Genomic DNA, 22856 nt, shown 5'->3' with positions numbered 1-22856 from the left:
GCTGCATTTCCATTACTCTACAAATTGATCAAATTGAAATAGCGAATTGAAAATGCACCCAATGGCAGAGCCCTGTACGGGCCCATTTTTAGAGACCCGCCCGCGATAAATCACACAAGCTAAAATCATTCCAATTAAAGTGCTTTGTTTTTTATCTCGCACCTCTCTCAACATCACAACAGCATCATGAATGGGCTAATGAAACAGGCTAAAGTGCCCTTTGTTTTGCCCCATTCAAGTTGCCTACCATCGACACTTACAGTAAATAGGCTATGGAACTTGATAACTATACGCAAATAGACATATTAATAAAAAAGAACAAGAAAAAAATGCAACCTCGTATTACACCACACTTTCTCCACACATCCGATTTTGCCTTAAAAGACTCGTTGTCAAGAATTGTACCTGTATATACTTTACTCGCCAACTTTACGAGTCGCACTGTCGCAGAGGTGGTAACGTGATGGTTGTCATATCATTGTTGCATATGTGTAATGGTAATTTAGACATACAAATATTGCACATATTTTTTATTGCCGCTATTACCCACCTGCAAGGAGTTAATTATCCGCCTGCATGAATTTTAGGAATGTCACAATTGACCCGTTTTAAGCCACTTTTATGCGGGTACACGCGGATACCCAACCCGTTGCAGGACTCTGCCCAATGGAAACGCGTAATTTATGAAAAAGTCCCTTATATCCAAATTAAGTTGAAGGAATATCTCACAAAACTTCGCATTTACAGGTCACTTGATATGTGTAAGTCACATTCTTTACATTTGTTGATGTCATCAAGTCAACATATCCTCCAACCCATACGATTGCTTTGGTCATTTGTCCATTTCACCAAATACAACCAGTAGATGCATTTACTAAATTAGCGGCTCTACTGGCAGCACGTGAAACTCTAAATATTAGGGTATAAAATTATATTTGGGCGTATCATTTTGCTATGATGACATCTACAGGAATAACATTTTCAATTTGAACCGCCAGGATTAATTGTATTTTATTACACTACTAAGGCGTTTAGAGCAAATAACGTATACATTTCTTTATTATATGATATAAACACAGCATAAAAAAGTCAAAACTTTTTAAAAATGTACTAAAAATATACCAAGTGTAGCGAGGTCAAACGATCAATTTATTTGAAGAAAAGATGCAAAAGTGATGACCATCCACTGTAAATATCAGATCCAGACGTACACTGATTCAAAAACTGCCGCGATGCTACGTCATCTATGATTGTGAAAAGGCTTACGTGTGTCTCGTGACCAATTGCATCATTACGTCAGCTAAGAATGTGAAGCGCTATTGGCTCTTGTGACCGACTACGTCATGCTGGTTTATGTATGAACTAGATCTGTGCGTTTTGATCACAGAGTAATTCATATAAAGTAATCGTATGGCTTCAGATCGCAAGATTTGCAACGCGAATGGTTTGTAATACTTTTATACTTTTTTATGCAATAAATGCCTGTGATTGTACTTTTACTTGCGTGTTGTGTTTTATATGGTTGAGAAGTGGTTGGGTTTAGGGTAAGGGTGAGGGTGGGGTTAGATGCTCCAAAATATCTTTAAAACTATAAATGTTTATAAAATCGTTTTTACATTTACACATTTATAAAATTAAATGTCTAGTCTGATGTATAAGGCAAAAAACTTAACAAACAAAATAACGCTAAAATTTTGCGCAAATCTTTAATAGAAACGCAGCTAATGTTAGTCACGAAGTTGATATGCACTAAAGCTGAATGAGAAAAACAACTGTTAAAGGAATACTCCACTTTTATAAAATAATCCGATAATTTACTCACCCCCATGTTATCCAAGATGTTTTTGTCTTTCTTTTTTCAGTCGAAAAGAAATTAAGTTTTTTGAGCAAAACACTTCAGGATTTTTCTCCATCTAGTGGACCTCAAAAGTTTACATTTGCAATAGAGCATAAATTGTTTTAATATATAAAATTATATATATATATTAAACCACACCTTCTTGTCTTGCACTAGCCGTGTGACACACCAGCGCAACCTTACGCATTACGTAATCACATCTGTCACGCGTTAAACATGTGAAATGCACACTTGCGAACCATTTTAAACAATAAAATGAAACAAACTGAAACAAGGACATTCGTTCCACATACAATAACGCCTTAACGGTCCTCTCTCTCCACACTTGTAAACACTGAAGCGGTAGTTTCGCATACTTCATGCATGACCTTTCGACGTGATAAACTGTAAGGTCACATTGGCACATCACATGGCTAGACGAGAAGTTGTGCTTTAAAAGTACTTTCTTTTGCCAAAAATGGTGATGGTTTTGCTAGATAAGGCCCTTATGCCTTGGTTGGGATCATTTAGAGCCCTTTGAAGCTGCATTGAAACGGCAAATTTAAACTGAATTGAAACTGTAAACTGTTGAGGTCCATTAAAGTCCATTATATAGAAATATAATCCTGGAATTTTTTATCCAAATAACGTAATTTCTTATTGACTAAACACAGAAAGACAAACATTTTGGATGACATGGGGGTGAGTAAATGATCAGATTTTTTATGAAAGTGGAATATTTCTTTAAATAAAAATAGTTCGGTACTATAAATTAATCTCATGCTTATGTCAATTTGAAAGTGAGTTGGCCATGGGTAGAAAGTTTTGGGTGTTAAAAGGTGTTGTGGGTGTATCGATGTGTGAAGACAGGTTAAGCGCATTTAAGGGTTCGGAGCATGAAGGAGGTTGGACACAAAATTCGACCATCGGAATACACACAAAAGGGTCGAAAACTCACAGAGTGTATGAAGAGGTAGGAAGTTCAACAGTTCAGTTTTCTTAGGTTTGAACTCACATGGATCCATTTACCTCTTTTTAATCAGCCTATGTGTGGAATAATCTGCAGTGAATACTTAATGAACTACTTCAAAAGACCTGTCGTCCTCACGTCTTTCTTAGTAAAGAAGCACATCGGCACCGAGTGAGCCATCTGCACAGACAATCGCTAACAGCACTGAACATAAGAAGTTGGTTATCAAAGCGCGAGATGAGTGTGAAATCAATTTCGTCACCTGTGACCTCCTTTCTCAGACCGCTATTGTCACTCATGACGCGACCGAGGGTGTCAGCACTGCAGGGTTAAACCCTTTTATGTAACAAAATAATGCGATTGCAATGAATCTTTCTGTCTATGTTGCTTTCTCTGTTGACAAGCCAATCGAATCACAACCTCTTCCCTTTCTCTTCAAAGTGATGTTTGTTTAAGATGTATTTGTATATTTTATTTTTGAATTTATTTTCACAATCAATGCTTATGTGGCACAAAAATGATGCCCTGTACTCATTACAAGCCACTTTGTCGCCATGTGTCGCTCGTCTCTTTCGATGAGGTCTTTAGGATGTTTCTAAATCTGATCTGAACAAATGAGTATGGTCAACTTCAATAACTGATGAGAGACATATCGTGAACTCCACTGCTTCGCTGTCATTGGTAGTTGCTCCAGAAAGTCGCTCATTATTTGCATGAAATTAAACTTTTCTCAACTTTGTCCATCGCTAGACACGTCCCATCCGGTCGCCAACGGTCGCTGTCGCTCGTGTTGTCGGAAGGCGCCAAGCTTCCATTGAAATGAATGAGATCATGTTGCTCTGCTATTGGTAGTTGCTGGTTGTCTGAATATGGTGGGAAAATAGGTTTGAAACTTTCAATGGTAATTAACAGGAATATATGGGAATTAATAGGAATAAACTTTCAATGAGGTCGTTAGGGGGCGTTTCTAAATCTGGTTGTCATAAACAAATGCGTATCGTCAACGCCATTAACTGATGAGAGACATATCGTGAACTCCACTGCTTCACTGTCATTGGTAGTTCCTCCAGAAAGTCTCTCATATTTGCATGAAATTAACTTTTCTCAACTTTGTCCATCGCTGGACACGTCCCATCCGGTCGCCAACTGTCACCGTCGCTCGTGCCGCCGGAAGGCGCCAAGCTTCCATTGAAATGAATGAGACCATGTCGCTCTGCCACACTCTAAAAATGGCTGGGTTATTTTTGACCCATAATGGGTAAATATTGGACAGAATACTTGCTGGGTTAAAAATTCCCCCATGCTGGGTTAAAAATGACTCAATGTTGGGTTGTTGTTATGCAACCATGGGGTATAATAACCCAGCAGTTGGGTTGAAATAACCCAGCACTGGGTAAATTTTTAACCCAGCATGTGTTCTGTCCAATATTTACCCATTATGGGTCAAAAATAACCCAGCCATTTTTAGAGTGCACTCTCGCTGGTAGTCTGAATAGGGTTGCAAAATAGGTTTGAAACTTCAAATGGTAATTAATAGGAATATATTAGAATTAATGGGAATTAATAGGAATAAACTTGGAATTTGAAGTTGCCTATAACAGGGAACTTAAATATAGTTTATAAATGTATATTAGGTGTACATTATGTATATTAAGTTACTTTAGCAGTTCAGTAAAGCAAATACTGCATAATTGTTAAGGAAAATATAATGCACTTGCAGTTCATCATTGCATCCGTTACACTGCTTGAATCGTTTTCCAGACTGATCAACTCACAAACCCATTTCCTCGCTCGCTCTTCCTTTCCCAAGTGATGTTTGCCCGAAACGTGTTTCATGCATATATTTGACTCGCCACAGAGAGAGATAAATACATCATTTAGCTATGAAAATAAAACTGAGGAATCTCACAAATACTTCCCCAGGCTCTGGAGGAGGCAATTGCCACGTCGTGGGGCTGAGCCGAGTTCCTCATACTCCGGTTTATTGGTCAGGGTCTGGCCGTCCTCCAAGGCAGCCATGGATAATGTCCTCCTACATGCCCAGAGGTTAGAGATCCTGCCATGTCTCTACAGTACATATCTCTCGGTTAAGGGTGGGTAAGCCTGATCAATTTCACTGAATATAAAAATGAGGGATTGGAGCAGCCTGTTGGAATGATTTGAGAAAAAATATGACATTTCTTGCCAGGTCACGGTGACCTGACTTTCTTTGTGTTCTCTTAGGATTGAACCCCTAAGCCTGTTATCCACAGGACACAAGTGTAAGTAAAAGCAAAGCATTATGAAATTTCTCAAACTAGGCTAATGGTTTCAAAGTTAACAATTCCAGTTGTGCGGACCAGGGAGTAAAAAGCAGAATGAGAGAGAAAACTATTTTGAATGCTCTGGTATGAGGTTGGAAGGCCACTTGGATTGTGTATCATATTGGTCATGCTAAAGACAGCAGCTGCAAAATTACAGTAGCTTGCTTCCACCACAAGTGACTGAGTTACACAGAAGCAATTAATCAGAGGTTAACCCAACAAACCTCACGGAGGATCTTTAATTTGTTGTACCTAAACTCTGCTTAAAAAACCCCAAGCACAGACAAGCTATCATGAAAGCATGTTTACGACATAACTGCGCCAAGGAATTTCTCACGATATTCTTAAGCCTGAAAAATTCCTCTTCATTATTTTTATCTTTGGATACGACTTTAATATCAAGACATCCACTTGGGTCTAATTTTTGTTAATGCCGGCCAACAAAAGAAAAGTAGGCTCTGTGAATAAGTACTGACCACTCGGTGAGTTTCACGTCTTTGTAAACGAAAGTTTAATGCATTTTAGGAAGGATTGTTCCAGTGCAGGTGAAACAACAAACACCCGAAAATTCTTGGGGCAGCCGCATATGTCGAAATTTCCAACACAGTCTCACGGGAAGTCGTGTTATAGTAACGAAAATTTTTGATTAATTTATTCGTGTTTGATGACACGAATTTCCGCCGTTTTTCGTGTCTCTGGAGACGAATGTCTTTTTCGTCCTTCCCAGCACGAATTTCTATCAATGGCTGTTCGTGTCTGTGGCACGACTTTCTTTATCGTGTCATTTTATATTTTGTTTTCTCATCGTTGTTTCCTATTTTTAAATCATTGTCGCTTGGGGTTAGGGTTGGATCCGGGTTTTGCGTTAGGATGTTATTTTTTTGCATTGGTTTCTACATGTTTTTCGTCCACTTTTAAACCTGTTCTCGCCTGGAGTTGGGGTTAGAGCTGGGGTTTGGGTTAGGAAGTCGCAGAAAGTGATTCTAACCCAAACCCCAAGCGACAATGGTCAAAAAATAGAAAACAACGATGAGAAAACAAAATATAAAATGACACGATAAAGAAAGTCGTGCCACAGACACGAACAGACATTGATAGAAATTCGTGCTAGAAAGGACGAAAAAGACACTCGTCCCCAGAGACACGAAAAACAGCGAAAACCCGCGTCATCCAACACAAACAAATTAATCAAAATTTTCCTTACTATAACACGACTTGCCGTGAGACTGGGTTGAAATTTCAGTCAAAACCGTTCTATTTCATCATAAACAATCTGAAAACATGGCTTTACGTGTAAAATAGCAAACGTGTACTTTAAGCTTTTGTTTATAACAGCACAACCTAATCATTAAAAAATTGTTCTGTGCATCACATTGAGTACAACGGTAACATTTTTTTGTGGTTGGCTAAATGCCTGCGTGCTATTTCAAAATGTATTGTAAACTCTGTTTTGCTACTCCTCTTACAAATCTCGGATTCCCATTACATCTATCTAGTACACGTTTACTAGGGTAAAGCTTCAAATAGACCTTATAAGGAAGTCAATTGATTCTTTTGTAAACTTAGACATGACCAAACATTGATAATGGAGTTCTGAGACAGTGAAGGCAGTCCTCCCCGGTGTCAAATGAAGGATTAAAGAGTTTGTCCTCCAAATACAATCCACCATCAGGTGTACGACAATGGTTTCTTCTTCGCAAGTATGACATCATCTGCTTTCCCGGCCCTTTTTTACTTTGAGTGGGGAAACACTAAAAAGCAGATTGAGTGTCCGCTTAACATAAACTCAAGGGTGAAACTTAAAAATATTGTCTTAAATGTTCCTTTCAGCTGTGGCTTGGAGACTTGCCATGGCAACAACAGGTTGTAAATCTGCAGGATTACTGCTTTTTCCCTTTTTCTCTTGAAATCGAAACTTTTGGGTAAAACCAGAGTACAGGGAATCATAATGTAAAGGGCACATTTTATTTAAGGCCAACTTATTGTATGCTCTTCAGTTTTCTTTTTGCTTTAATGATTATTCTGCACATCTTTTATATGACTTTATAAAGTGGAGCTTAGCTGTACAAGGAGACTTCAAGATCACAAGCGATCTACTCAGTCAGTGAATCTTGATAACAATTTTCTTTGCCAGTCCTGCACCTAAACTTAGCATTAAAGAGCACCAATTATCCGATTCACGATTTTACATTTCCTTTGGTGTGTAAGTGTGTATTAGTACATGTTAACAATATGCAAAAGGTACAAACCCCAAAGTAAACAAAGTCTCCAACGTAAATCTCTTTTCTTAGATGACCAAAGACGGATTGTAGGCAACAGTTTACTTCCTGGGATTGGTGATGTAGACAAGACCGACATTATTATAATTCCTCCCGCTTCGGACTCAACCTCTAAGTTAACTCCTATTAGCATTGCATTGTGACCGAAACTTTTAAACATGGTAAGGAGCGTCACATTTCCGCCTGATGTCAGCGGTATTCAGGCCAATCACAACGTACAGATTAGCTGGCCAATCAGGGACACAGCGCTCTTAAATTCGATGAGTTTTGTTCATAAACCTGTGCGTTTCAGAAAGAGAGGGAAATCTGGATCTACAAAAATGTACGGTATGTGGAAAATAAGTTGTTTTTTAACGATAAACCATGCAAACACATTGCATTATACCAAATACACAAAATAACATGTATAACATTTTTAGCAATGAAATAGGTGCCCTTTAAACTTCCCATTTCATAGCTAAATTATCTACATTTGCACAAAATCTAACCCTAACAATTTGAATAGTTGCAAGGACCAACAAGGATCTTGATCCAGTAACATGTGGACATCGGCAAAGTCAAGTTCACCTAAAGTAAACAAAAAAAAAAGCCATGAAAAAGATAAACAAAGTTCAGAGATGAACAAACTTGAAATATTTCATAAAAGGTTATTAGGTCAGTAAGCATTAGAGGTTAAAAAAATTCCCAATAATTTACTCACTCAGATGTTATTGTCTTTCTTTGTTCAGTCGAGAAGAAATTCTATTTTTTCTTCATATAGTGACTTTAGTGAACCTCAACAGTTTACAGTTTCAATGCAGCTTTAAAGGATCTAAATGATCCTGACCGAGGCATAAGGGTCTTATCTAGTGAAACAATCAGCATTTTTACCAAATAATAAATATAAACAAAATATATACTTTTACACCACAACTTCTCATCTTGCACTAACCATGTGATGGGCCAGCGCACCCTTACGTATTACTTAATTATGTTGTAAGGTCACACATTACATTTGTGAAACGCACACTTGCGGACCATTTTAAACAATAAACTGACACAAAGACATAAATTAGTATCATTCCACACTCTTTCTTCCCACTTGTATACAATAGAGCAGTGGTTCCCAACCTTTTTAGCCCTAAGTACTGCCACAGCCCTATCAGTAAGGCTCAAGTACCCCTTCATCGAAACTAAACCAAAGTTGTGTTTTAAAGACAAATAATTAGGAATATTAATTAACTAATTAATTTTAAACATTAAAGTAAAAATCACTGACTGATGAAGCATGTTTATTTCAACAAACCACCATCATCAGTGTTTGCATTTTATCAGCTCATTTGCATTTTAAAAGACACACCCAAAAACGGCACATTTTTGCTCAGGCCTACAAAATGTCAACTTTGACATGCTATAATTAATTATCTGTAGGGTGTTTTGAGATAAAACTTCACATATGGACTCTATGAACGCCAAAGACTTATTTTACAAATTAAAAAATTCATCATATGACCCCTTTAAGGGCCAGATTTACTAACAGCTTGCGCAAACCATAATTTTGCCGTTAAAAAAACGACTGAACTTACTAAAGACACGCAGTAGATATTTAGCTCTGAAAGGGTGTTATTTTTGCGACCTTATGCATATGCATTTGTAGAAGTTTTTCTTTTAGAAGCAACATTAATGGTTGTAAAGAGTATTACATTTTGCCAGAGGAACATACTTTTTTAAAAATATAAAAATATATAGTTTTGCCAAACCTATGCTATGTTTAATTTGCTGAAGAAAAGAAGAGGAGAAGTCACGAGGAGAAGTCAAATCAGGTTTTTCAAAACTTCTTTAACCCTTCATCTTGCATCCTCCGGGTGCTTTTACTTAGCTGGAATTTCACACTCTGCAGTCCGCATTTTCATTGCGATGTCCTGCCGAGGTTTTTGTACTAATTTGTGCTGCTCTTAGTAGATTGCAATGGTCATTATGGAAATGTGCTTATGTCATTATTGTGACTGTGTATTTTATTTGCGCATTTGTAGTAAATCACACGCAGAGCGTTCTTGAGTTGGACATCGCTATTGCGTTTTGGAGCATGCAGCGCATTTACTCACGATGGCTAATAATATTAATTAGATTAAAATTACATTTAGGTCTAAAGTTGTCCTTTTTACAATGCTTTCCTCACAAAAATCAATCTTATATCGATGACTGGACAAACGAAAGACATTTTTATTAAAAGTAAATGAGATCAAAGCAAAATCTAAATCTTTTCGCGTACCCCCTGGAAACTCTTCACATACCCCCTGGGGTACGCCTACCCCCAGTTGGGAATCACTGCACTAGAGCGTCCATTTCACATACGCCATGCATGACCTTTCGACGTAATAAGTAAGGTCACGCTGGCGCACCACACGGCTAGTGCAAGACGAGAAGTTGTGCATTTTTAAAAATACATATTTTTATTGTTTTTAGGGTGAAAATTACAATAGTTTTGCTAGAATAGACCCTTATGCCTCAGTTGGGATCATTTAGAGCCCCTTAAAGCTGTATTGAAACTGCAATTTTAAATTGCATTGAAACTGTAAACTGTTGAGGTTGAAGTCTACTATATGGAAAAAAAATAATAATTTCTTCTCAACTGAGCACAGAAAGAATATCTTGGATAACATAGATTATTTTTTATTTTTTTTATGAAAGCGAAATATTCCTTTAAATAATGTCATAATGAATATATGATTTGATTAATCAACACTAGATTCCGGACCAAAAATTGTTGCCGGTGGTTGACAGTGACACTTTCCGCCTCATTGTCATTACAATTACAAGTCACCGTCTGTTCAAGAGTGTTGAATTACATTACCTCAACATGAATGAATAACATCACTGCATATCCCGCTTTGCTCAGACTACAGTAAGTCACAACTGTTATGTAATGATCCGAAAACTACAAGTATAAACAAATCTTTTTCAGTTTAACTTAAGATATGAGGTCATAAAGTGTGAAGGACTAATAAGATCATTATCTTTACAACGTACAGGTGCAAAAACCCATCTGCAGTGCTTTCTAGCCAAGTTGACTATGATTGCATAACTCCCTTACTGTATCTGCTCAAAGGAAATGCAGCAACTAAAATTAAACAGGGAGGATTAGTTTTGAAGCAGGAAAATACCTTATCTATGCTGTAAATCCATTCTGGGAACGCTCGGTTTAAGAATTAAAAGAGGAAAAAAACAGGAAGAAATAAAATCCAGTCTTCAACTAAAGGCTTAGAATAATCCTTCTCATGTCTTTATACTCACTTCTGTTCATCCTCTCGTTTATCGCTGGGCTTCGTTTCTCACTGCATAATAGAGCACAACAGTGAAAGCATTTCCCCTTCATTTTCTCAAGAGGCATTACAAAACATCCTTCAGTAAAAAGCTCCAACCTAACCAATCGGCACCAAGATGAACCAAAACATTTGATGAGAAGCAATAGAATTTTCAACCCAGCGTTGGGTCAAAAAGGGGCCAATTGGGTTGTATTTTAACCTACCCTGTAAAAAGTAAAAGTTGGATTAATTTAAGAAATCACTTCAATTGGTAACACATAAAAATTAAGTTGTTATAGCTTATGGGCCCTATCATACACCCGGCACAATGCAGCGCAAAGCGTGACGCAAGTGTTTTTGCTAGTTTCAGCCTGGCGCAGTTATCATTTTCACATTCAGCTTCACGTTGTTTAAATAGCAAATGAATTTGACCCCATTTGTGAAAATGAGGTGTGTTCACGATTTGTAATGTTAAGTAGGGATGCACCGATATATCGGTCGATAATGCTTGCTATGCTTCTCAATTAATTACGGTGAAATGCCACTTCATCCAAAAGCCAGAGGGCGCTCTCGTGCAGAAACTCAATATGCGCTGTAGATGAAGAACCATACACACGCAGCAATGACACGCAGCTCCAGGAAATGGCTTAAGCATATATTGCTGTTCTTTTAGGCATTTTCATGATAATAAAGAATTTGTATAATGATTGTTTGATGAGTGTTGCTTTTTTCAAACGCATGTTATAAACAACTCAAACTAACAGTAATTTCAAATCAATAAGAACTTACTGATCAAACGCCGTAGTACATGAAATAGCTGTGAATAATTTCGTCTGTGCGATTCAGAATAGTTATCGGACACGTATTATTAGTGTATATCGACATTTATCTGTGCCCCCCTATTGCAAGGGATTCAGTGCGTCCACCTCCAAAAACATGCGCCGGCCAGTGCCTTATCCTCTTTCTCCCTAAACCAAACTGTGCAAAGTCTGTCACAGGGGGAGACGTTGTATCTTCAATACCTTCAACAGGTATTGTTTAGAAATAGTGAAAACTTGTATCTTGTTATAAGCACATTTTGCACTATTGCCTCCCTATGACACATCACTTTTATTGTTTCCCAATCTTTGTAAGTCGCTTTGGACAAAAGCGTCTGCTAAATGCCTAAATGTAAATGTGTTCAGGCGCAATATGGCGCATTGTTGGCACGTTGCTATTTTAAGGCAACTAAAATAGACTACCCCATTGACCAACTAAAACCTGGTCTAAAGTCTAAAGTAAATGGTGCAATATTGTTCCCTTTCAGTCGGTCACTACTACGTCACGTCGATGACCGACGAATTGGGAGCTCGCTAGAGAGACCAATCTGCTTCGAGTGTAACTAGAAAGAGCCAATGAACATTGGCATGCAGTATTTGCATATGCCGGCCACGCCCCGCCGGGGGAGTATAAATACAGCCGGCAGCTGAACTGCATTTCACTCTTCGCTTCGGAGCCGAGCAGTTGTGTTCTGTTCCTGCTAAAGAGTTGGAGAGAGAGCTTTTGTTTCTTTGTTGGCGATTCAGCACTGTAGTGGTGCCGGCTGTTTTACCTTCTTGTGACTTGGCTGGTTACCCCTATTAGCTTCAGCAAAGAGTGAATTTCCTCTAAAAGAGTTGCACGGGGGTTTTTTGCGTCTTTTTAAAGACAGCATTTCCCCCGTGTTCACGGGTGTGTTCGCGTCTTTTTAAAGATGGCTTTCCACCCGTGTGTTTCTGGATGCGGCAGATATTTGGCGCCTACGGATGGTCACGATCGCTGCATGACGTGCATGGGGTTGGCACACGCGGAGGCAGCGTTCGTGGATGGCTCATGTTCCCATTGCGGGAATATGTCCATCGCGGTCTTGCGGTCGAGACTCTGCTACCTAAAGAAGGGTGGAGTTCCCATTCCGTTGCCCCGGTCAAAGCCGCCCCCCGCAGGGCGTGCTGCGTCGGGCTCGGAGTGTTCCGACCTGAGGATTACAGTGAGGAATCCCGCGGCTGGTCAACAACCCACCGAGGCTCCTCACTCCTCAAGGCTGCAGCCAGTAGAGTTGCCGGGGGAAGCTGGCGGGCTACCTTCGGGCGCACCGTCCCTATCCTTCGGGTCTCCCGTAGATGACCGGATTTCAGTCGCGGCATCGGAGGGTGAGCTTGTCAGCTCCGCGGACGAGGATGAGGAGGCGTTGCCACCTTCAGTACGGGTGGCGCGTTCCGATTCCGACCCGGAAATGATGGCTATGCTCGGCCGGGCAGCCGTGGAGGTCGGGCTTGAGTGGTCTCCACCACCAGAGCCTGGTCCCTCTAGGCTGGATGATTGGTTCCTTGGGGCTGCTCGCGCTGCACCGCAGCGCTCCCCGCAGGTGCCTTTCTTCCCGGAAGTGCATGAGGAGCTTACGAGATCGTGGACGGCACCTTTTACTGCCCGAAATTGGTCTCGCATCTCCTCCCCCCTCACCACCCTCCAGGGGGGGGCAGTTAAAGGGTACATGGCGGTTCCCTCGGTGGAGCGGTCGGTCGCGATGCAACTGTGTCCGTCCACCGCCTCTACATGGCGGGATAAGCCTGTGCTCCCCTCGCGGGCTTGTCAGCACTCGTCCAGTCTAACTGGCAGTGCCTATCGGGCTTGTGGGGAGGCTGCCTCCGCTCTCCACGCTATGGCCTTACTGCAGGTCCATCAGGCCAAGGCGCTGAAGGATCTGCATGAGGGTGGTCATGACCCCGCAGTTCTGGCTGAGCTGCGCACTGCGACGGACCTGGCGCTTCGTGCGACTAAGGTTACGTCACAGTCCCTGGGCCGTGCGATGTCCACTCTCGTGGTCCAGGAACGTCATCTTTGGCTGTGCCTGGCAGATATGCGAGACGCCGAGAAGATCCGCTTCCTGAATGCCCCCATATCCCAGGCCGGCCTCTTCGGCGACGCGGTCGAAAGCTTCGCTCAGCAGTTTTCGGACGCTCAAAAGCAGACTGAGGCTATTCGACACATCCTGCCCCGGCGCCAAGCAGCTGCACCTCCGCCGGTCGCAGTGCCTCAGCCAGCTCGTCGCCGAGGGCGTCCTCCTTCGTCCGCCCCTGCTCCAGCACAGCAACCTAAGCGGCGTCGTGGAGCCGGGCGTGGGAGGGCTGCCCAGCCCGTCCAGCCTCCTGTGAAACCTGGCGGCAAGCACAAGGGGAAGCGGCCCTGAGACGGGCGACCTAGAGGTGTCGAGGACTGCTCTTCAGGATGTGGTGACCGCACCACTCCCTCCCCCGGAAGAGGGCCGGGTGGAAAATCCTATGTTTTTTGTTTCCGTTCCGCCGCTGGCTTTTCAGCCGGCGGTACCCAAAATTTCAAAGAAAGAGCAGTTTCCCCCATCTCTAGGTCTTCAGAGGGCTCGGAGGACGGCGGACAATGTGTACCTGTCTCGTCTTCAGCCACCTCTCGCGCCAGTGGACACGATTGGGCGTTCGAGGGACTCAACAGAGGGTCTTCACGTTCCTTCTGTCCAAATATGGAGTCAGGTCAGTGCCAAAACACGCACTCACAACCCACTTCGGGCATCTACGGAGAGCCCCGGCCTCAGCACCTGTACTCCATCGAGCTGCCCCTCCCCAGGTACGTCTGTGGTGCCGATGAGCCCGCTGGTCCGGTGTTTGGGGGCGTGGTTAACCCTTCCCAACCCGTCTCGCTGGCTCCTTCGCACCGTCAGACTCGGCTATGCGATTCAATTCGCCCGGCGCCCGCCGAAGTTCAAGGGCATCCACTTCACTGCAGTGAGACGTGCGGATGCTCACGTTTTGCGGGCAGAGATTGCCGTCCTACTGGCGAAGGACGCAATAGAGCCGGTCCCTCCAGCCGATATGAGGTCGGGTTTTTACAGCCCTTACTTCATTGTGCCCAAGAAGGGAGGAGGGTTACGACCGATCCTGGACTTGCGTGCACTGAACAAGGCACTTCACAAGATGCCGTTCAAGATGCTAACGCAGAGACGCATCTTCGAGTGCGTCCGTCCCCACGATTGGTTTGCAGCTATCGACCTGAAGGACGCGTACTTTCATGTTTCGATTCTTCCCCGACACAGACCATTTCTGCGTTTTGCGTTCGAGGGACAAGCATATCAGTACAAAGTTCTCCCCTTCGGGCTGTCCCTATCTCCCCGCGTCTTCACGAAGGTCGCGGAGGCGGCCCTTGCCCCCATGAGGGAGCAGGGCGTTCGCATTCTCAATTACCTCGACGACTGGCTGATCTTGGCACAGTCTCGGGAGCAGTTGTGTGTCCACAGGGACATGGTGCTCAGGCACCTTGCCCATTTGGGCCTTCGGGTCAACTGGGAGAAGAGCAAACTTGCACCTGTGCAGCAGATCTCTTATCTCGGTATGGAACTGGACTCGGTTGCCCAAACGGCACGTCTCACACAAGAGCGTGCCCAGTCAATGTTGAACTGCTTGAATTTGTTCAAACGCAGGACGGTGGTTCCTCTGAAATTATTTCAGAGGCTCCTGGGGCATATGGCAGCCGCAGCGGCCGTAACGCCGCTTGGGCTGCTTCATATGAGGCCACTCCAGCATTGGCTACACGACCGAGTCCCGAGATGGGCGTGGCGGCGCGGCACCCATCGTGTGCAGGTCACATCAGCTTGCCGCCTCACCTTCGTCCCGTGGACGGACCCGTCATTTCTTCGGGCCGGTGTGCCCTTAGAACAGGTGTCCAGGCATACTGTTGTATTCACAGATGCTTCAACCACGGTTTGGGGGGCCACGTGCAACGGGCATGCAGTCTCCGGGGTCTGGACGGGTCCCCAGCTGCACTGGCACATCAATTGCCTCGAGTTGTTGGCAGTACGTCTCGCATTGAGCCGACTGAAGTGTTGGTTACGAGGCAAAGACGTACTAGTCCGCACAGACAGCACTGCAACCGTAGCATATGTCAACCGCCAAGGTGGTGTACGCTCTCGGCGCATGTCTCAACTCGCCCGCCATCTCCTTCTGTGGAGTCAGAAGCATCTGAGGTCGCTTCGAGCCATTCACATCCCGGGCACATTGAATCACGCAGCAGACGAGCTCTCGCGGGCATCACTCCCAGGCGAATGGCGACTCCACCCCCAGACGGTCCAGCTGATTTGGGGTCGGTTCGGAGCTGCACAGGTGGACCTGTTCGCGTCTCCAGAAACCACCCACTGCCACTTGTTTTACTCCCTGACCGAGGGGACACTCGGCACGGACGCACTGGCTCACAGCTGGCCGCGGGGCATGCGCAAATATGCGTTTCCCCCAGTGAGGCTTCTTGCACAAACGTTGTGCAAAGTCAGGGAGGACGAGGAGCAGGTGCTGCTAGTTGCACCGTACTGGCCCAACCGTACCTGGTTCCCGGAACTAGTTCTCCTTGCGACAGGCCCTCCCTGGCGCATTCCTCTGAGGAGAGATCTTCTCTCTCAGAGACAGGGCATCCTGTGGCACCCGCGCCCGGACCTCTGGAAACTCCATGTGTGGTCCCTGGACGGGACGCGGAGGTTCTGAGTGACCTACCCCAGCAGGTAGTGCACACCATCACTTCAGCACGAGCACCGTCTACCAGACAGGTGTATGCTTTGAAGTGGAACCTGTTCAGCGAATGGTGTTCTCTCCATCGAGAGGACCCCCGGAAATGCTCGGTCGGTGTCGTGCTTTTGTTCTTACAACAGGGGTTGGAGCGTCGCCTGTCCCCCTCCACCCTCAAGGTGTATGTTGCTGCAATCTCTGCCCACCACGACTCCATAGCAGGTAAGTCGGTGGGCATGCACGACCTGGTCATCAGGTTCCTTAGGGGGGCGAGAAGGTTAAATCCACCTCGTCCTCCATCTATACCCTCTTGGGACCTATCCTTAGTGCTTAAAGCACTCCAGGGGGCCCCTTTTGAGCCGTTGCAGTCAGTACAGCTTAAGTTTCTGTCTATGAAGACTCTGCTCCTGGCAGCGTTGGCCTCGATAAAGAGTGTAAGGGACCTGCATGCTTTTTCAGTCAACAATTCGTGCCTCAAGTTCGGCCCGGCTGATTCTTATGTGATTTTGAGACCTCGGCCCGGCTACGTGCCCAAGGTTCCTACCACTCCCTTTAAGGATCAGGTTGTGAACTTGCAAGCGCTGCCCCTGGAGGAGGCAGATCCAGCCCTGGCCTTGCTCTGTCCCGTCCGTGCTTTACGTATATACGTGGACCGAACGCATAGCCTCAGGACCTCAGAGCAGCTCTTTGTCTGCTATGGGGGACAGCAAAAGGGGAAAGCTGTCTCCAAGCAGAGGATGTCGCACTGGATAGTGGACGCCATCACCCTGGCTTATCAAGCTCAGGGTTCGCCATGCCCTCTCAGATTGCGAGCTCACTCAACTAGAAGTGTGGCTTCCTCCTGGGCCTTAGCGCGTGGTGCCTCCCTATCGGACATTTGTAGAGCTGCGGGCTGGGCGACCCCTAACACGTTCGCTAGGTTTTATAGCCTCCGTGTCGAGCCGGTATCCTCCCGGGTTCTCACCCTAACTGGATAAGGGCTCGGAGAGACCCGGCCCGAGTGTCGGCTTGCAGCGCCATTAGGGCGCTAGTTTGGTGCCAGAAGTTCCCTTGTAAACTCTACCACTTCCTCCAACGCCTTAGCGTCAGATGTGGCGGAGCGTCTGGCGCTGGCCTTTCTTTGGTGAATTCATGTAAGCCCTTGTTAGGCCTGGCGTCCCTACGTAGCGACCTTTCGATTCCCGTGTGTGTATTTCCGTGGTATAGCTGGAACCACGTTTCCCTGGCAGAACTTCTCTGCCGTCTCCGGGCGATGTAGCCTCTTTGTAGCACCCCAGAGACTTCACGTACAGTGAAAACCCTTTTGCGGTTATTTCATTTTGTTTTTCCACAGTAGAGCCCCCTAAGAGGCTGTGGTTTCCGCAGCGTTCCATTACCGCCGGAATGGTTACGCTTCCCGGTGTTACTAAGTGCCACTGTTTGGGTTACAGGAACAGCACTGGCCGGCTTCCTTGCGTAAGCCCTGTCTTGGCGACTCTATAGCAAGAGTCCAAGAGGCTTACGCAGGACACTGGAAGGGGCAGCCGCCGTGGCGCTTTGGTAGGGGTTCCCAATTCGTCGGTCATCGACGTGACGTCGTAGTGACCGACTGAAAGGGAACGTCTCGGTTACGGATGTAACCCTCGTTCCCTGAAGGCAGGGAACGGAGACGTTACGTCCCCTCGCCACGGCTACTGTACCATTGTTGAGTCGGCCGGGTTCTTATGCTCGGCTCCTCAGCGAAAAATGAAATGCAGTTCAGCTGCCGGCTGTATTTATACTCCCCCGGCGGGGCGTGGCCGGCATATGCAAATACTGCATGCCAATGTTCATTGGCTCTTTCTAGTTACACTCGAAGCAGATTGGTCTCTCTAGCGAGCTCCCAATTCGTCGGTCATCGACGTGACGTCTCCGTTCCCTGCCTTCAGGGAACGAGGGTTACATCCGTAACCGAGACGTTTTTGTTATTAAAGAGCGCGTTAGTAATATGCGTCTATAAATGGGACGACAACGCCAATTTACTTTTTACACGTATGGATGCACAGCAGCACAAAAGTTTTTAAATATGAAAAATTAAAGGATTAAAATGTAATAAATTAAAAAACTGGCATTTAAAGGGGATGAGAAATGAGACTCTCATTGGTTTGTTGAACGTTATGCCCAAAACACACCCATTACTCATTACAAGAATAGGAACAACCCTTTTAGACTGTGCTCCAGGCGCATAGACAATTTTTCCCGTCATTAAACTACCAGAGTGGATTCGGACACATCCGTTTAGACTGTGTGCTGTGCGCTTAGATTGTTAAAATAGGGCGCTATATGTTTAAGTCGAAAACACTTTAAGTGAAGGTGTGGGTTGTTTTAACCCATTGTTGGGTCTAATATAAACATCTTCTGAGTTAATTAACCCAATTGCTAGGTTTGTCCCTTTTTATTTAACGCTGGGTTGAAAATAACCTAAGATTTTAGTGTAGCTTTGCCTGTATTCTGCTATCTGATCTCTTATGGCATCATAAATACATGAAGAGATTAATATGCGGACTATGCAGTAATGGATGTACTGTACAATGCCTTATAAATATAACTGGTAACACTTTACAGTAAGGTTGAATTTGTTAATGGAATAAATGAAAATAACATGAACTAAGATTACTAAATGATGCAGCTGTATTGTTTATTGTTAGTTAATGTGAGCTAATCCATTTACTAATGTTAACAAATACAACCTATTGTAAAGTGTTACCACATAACTATGCTGTCTTTGATAAGTATTAGGTACTGCATAACTTTGATTGCATTCCAAACCATTACAGCATGTTATTTGCACAAAAACCAGTTTAAAGTAATCCTAGATCTTCCCTTCAGATAAAAAAAATACCATCACACCTCTGTAACTTATCCGGTTGCAAACTTTAAATGACCCTTTACAAAGATTAACCAACCTATGCACAACACCCACAAACCACCTGATTTGGCTTCATGTCTGGTTGGTTCTGAAAGAAGAATCCTTTCAAAACCTACAGGCTTATATAGGGCAAATGCAAAATCAGTCATTGATGCATGAATGTTATAATCGGTTTCTACTGCCCCGTATCCAGTGATAAATGGGACAAAGTTTGCATGCAAAGCATTGCAAGATGATAAAGCAGAATAGGTTGATCTCCTGTATATGGAAAGAGAACACAAGATATTCCACAGATAAGTTACAGAAGGAGAAATCCTGGCACTGGAAACATATTTACATAGATTAGGACACAGGGATTTCTTGGCCACATTTGACGCATGAGACTGCATGCTGGTGGATTACATCACTGGATAGCATCACTACTTTATCTGCGTGGTTATGGTTGGGTTCTTGCGTTAAATATGAGTCAGGGAATTTAACTGGGAGACAATGTTAAAGTCACTGTGTTTTTATCAGGGTACATAATTTTTTTTGTAGGCTAGCTGTGTCACTTAAAGACACTCACAGCTACATACAGTAGGCGGGGGCTAGTTGTCACACACCTGTCTATTTGAACATCAGCATGAAGTGTAAACCAATGCTGCTTATAATTCACTTGCAGGCCGGTCATCAATGTACAACCAACACTTCCAACTGCAGGGAAATCTGAGATTTTACACCCGACAGAACTGGGAGACAATATCAGGGTGAGTTGGAGTGCAACACCAAACCTCTTGATGATGTCACCTGGTTACCATCAGGCACACCTCCTTTTTCCAAAAATTGTCAGCATTACCGATCCTGGAGCTCGGAGGCAGTTCTGAATTTACTTTCCACCTCATTTAAAGTAAGAATAAATATTAAATCAAATAAAAACAAGAATTACGCACTTGTTTAATACTTTGTTTACTTCATTGTTAGGATGTTTTGTGAAGATATAAACAATGCATAATTCAAGCAAGCTGTTTTTGAGCAAAATGCAAAACATCTGAAAATATCTTTAATCAGAATTTAATTGTCCAATTTTGGAACGTCAGCTAGACTGTAGATCTTAAATCAAGCACGCACAAAGTGAGCAAACAAAGAAAACCTAATACTAGTTTATGTGCGATGCTTTCCAGGGCAAAAGAAACACCAACAATAGATTAATCATTGTGTCAACCTAGCAACCATCCTGAACAGAATAGCAATCAAATAGCAATGGAATCCAAAAGCAACAAACACACAAAAATCCTTATAATCCATAGTAACACCCTGGCATTCACCTACCTGTACAGTATTGTAGCAATGCTAGGAATCTAATATAGCAGTGTAGCAAAACACTTAATATACATTGCAGCTCCCTGGCAACATATTAGCATTGGTTTACACATTCCACCTTTTTAGGTAAATGTATGCAATCACGATAAATAATATTACAGCATTATATATGCATATGCATACACTGTATATATAGCTTAGTTTTATTCCCAGTTCTACTTGGGAAAGCCTGCTATTAGGATCCCAGCTCAGTAAATCAATACGGGATGGTAGTGGGAAAAACCCTCTGCACTTAATTGCATGATACATTTTATTTTTATCGAAGCATATTGTACGGGTATATTTAAGTACACATTGAGTTTATTTTAGATTAATTCATTTTGCGACAAGCAAACTGTGGCTATGAACTCCATCCAAGAGAAGGCGGGTAATTGCATGTATGCTGTAATTGAGAAAACGAATAACAACTTGTATATCCCACAGACGCAGCCGTATGGAAGCAGTCACGCTTGCACAATGCAAAGCATGTAGTTTGTTTTAGTTTCCATGCTAATAAGCTCTGACAATTGTGCCCAAAACCATATTAAGCACATGTGGCCATGTAACAATGAAATCACTGAAAGTTATGGATTGAGCAACAAAAGGATTAAGTGATGGTTGATTAGTTTGTGCATGTGTGTTGGCACAGTTTAAAAATGCAGAAATGAAGAAAAAGGTCAGAATGAGAAAGAGGTACAGTATAGATGCAGGTGGAGAGGACTATACAGTACAGGACGTGTCTACGCAGGTCTTATCTGGCTCCACACTATTTCATGGTTGTTTGAAACAAGTGGGCCATGTTCTGCTCAATCACGGAGAATTCAGCTCAAAAACATTTCCATGATGTGTCGAGATGTGTCTAAGAGCACTGGGAGAAAGATCATACGCAGAGTAACAATAAATTACATGAACGCAAACTACAATATGTTAGGCTTAAAGAATATTCCTCTTTCAGAAATAAATTCTGATAATTAACTTACCCCCATGTCATCCAAAATGTTTACGTATTTCTTTGTTCTGTCGAGAAGAAATTCAGTCTTTCTCCATATAGTGGACTTTAGTGGACCTCAATAGTTTACAGTTTTCGGCAAAATAAGTACTTTTAAACCACATCTTCTCATCTTGCATAAGCCGTGCGGCACACCAGCGTGACCTTACCTTACGCATTATGTAATCACATCAAAAGGTCACGCATGACGTATGCAAAACTATCGCTTCAGTGTTTACGTTGTTATATGTGGAATGATACTAATTAATGTCTTTGTGTCAGTTTATTGTTTAAAATTGTCTGCAAGTGTTTGTTTCACATATGTAATGCGTGACCTTTGAACGTGATTACGTAATACGCAAGGTCAGGCTGACACGTCACACGGTTAGCACAGGACGAGAAGTTGTGGTTTAAAATTACATACCGTATTATCCGGCAGAAACAACATAAACAAGCGGCTTTCGTCGTCATCATGTAACTTCCGGTAAACTCCGTTAAGAACACTGTAAATAAAATTCTGTAGAAATTGCAGCTGGGTTGCCGGTAACTTACCGTAGATTTAAATTTATGTTTACAAGTCTTTGTCTTTACAGAGTAAAACTAAAAAACAGCATCAAGCAAAACATTCTGGAAAACTAAATCTGAAGCAAAAAACAGAAAAAGTTTGATGATGATTTCTGGTTCCCAGAATGCTTTGCATGAGGCTGTTATTGTTTAGTTTTATTCTGTAAAGATAAAGACTTGTTAAGATTTAAAATGTATTTAACTTTGAACAAACTCTTGCCAGTAAATAACATACATTTAAATCTACGGTAAATTACCGGCAACCCAGCTGCAATAACATTGTAATTTCTACGGAATTTTTTTACAGTGAATAAATAGCAACAAAGTACTTTAAACGTAGTTTATTTATATAACAAGCAAAATAAACAACACGTAGATTACCTAGAAAACAAAAACATTTGTTATTTTTGACACAGTATTTGTTCAAGAGTTCAGTTTAGCAACTAGTAAGACCATAAAAAAACAAACTGCAAGTAAAGTTCTGACCGGACGCGTAATCGTGTCACCGCATGTGCGTCCGATGAAACCATCTATAAGTCGCTCCGGAGTATAAGTTGCATCATTCAAAAATGCGTCATTAAGTAAGGAATAATTGACGACGGGCCATTGAATTATAAGAAAATAATGCACACCAAGGTGGTAATGCGGCACGACGCGAAGCGGAGTGCCGTTACACCGCAGGTGTGCATTATTTTCAAATAATTCAGGGGACCGGAGTCAATTATTCCGCTTATACCACGGTTACCACAAACATTGCTCTAGTGCCTATTTTTAAGACATTTGAAAAGTTAGGTGTGCGGTTTACAGAAAAATAATCAACACCCATAGAACATTTCTCAGCCAATCAGAATGCAGCATTCAACAGACCC

This window comes from Misgurnus anguillicaudatus, chromosome 17, assembly GCF_027580225.2.
Source record: "Misgurnus anguillicaudatus chromosome 17, ASM2758022v2, whole genome shotgun sequence".
Lineage (NCBI taxonomy): Eukaryota > Metazoa > Chordata > Actinopteri > Cypriniformes > Cobitidae > Misgurnus > Misgurnus anguillicaudatus.
Note: the sequence above shows the minus strand (reverse complement) of the source record.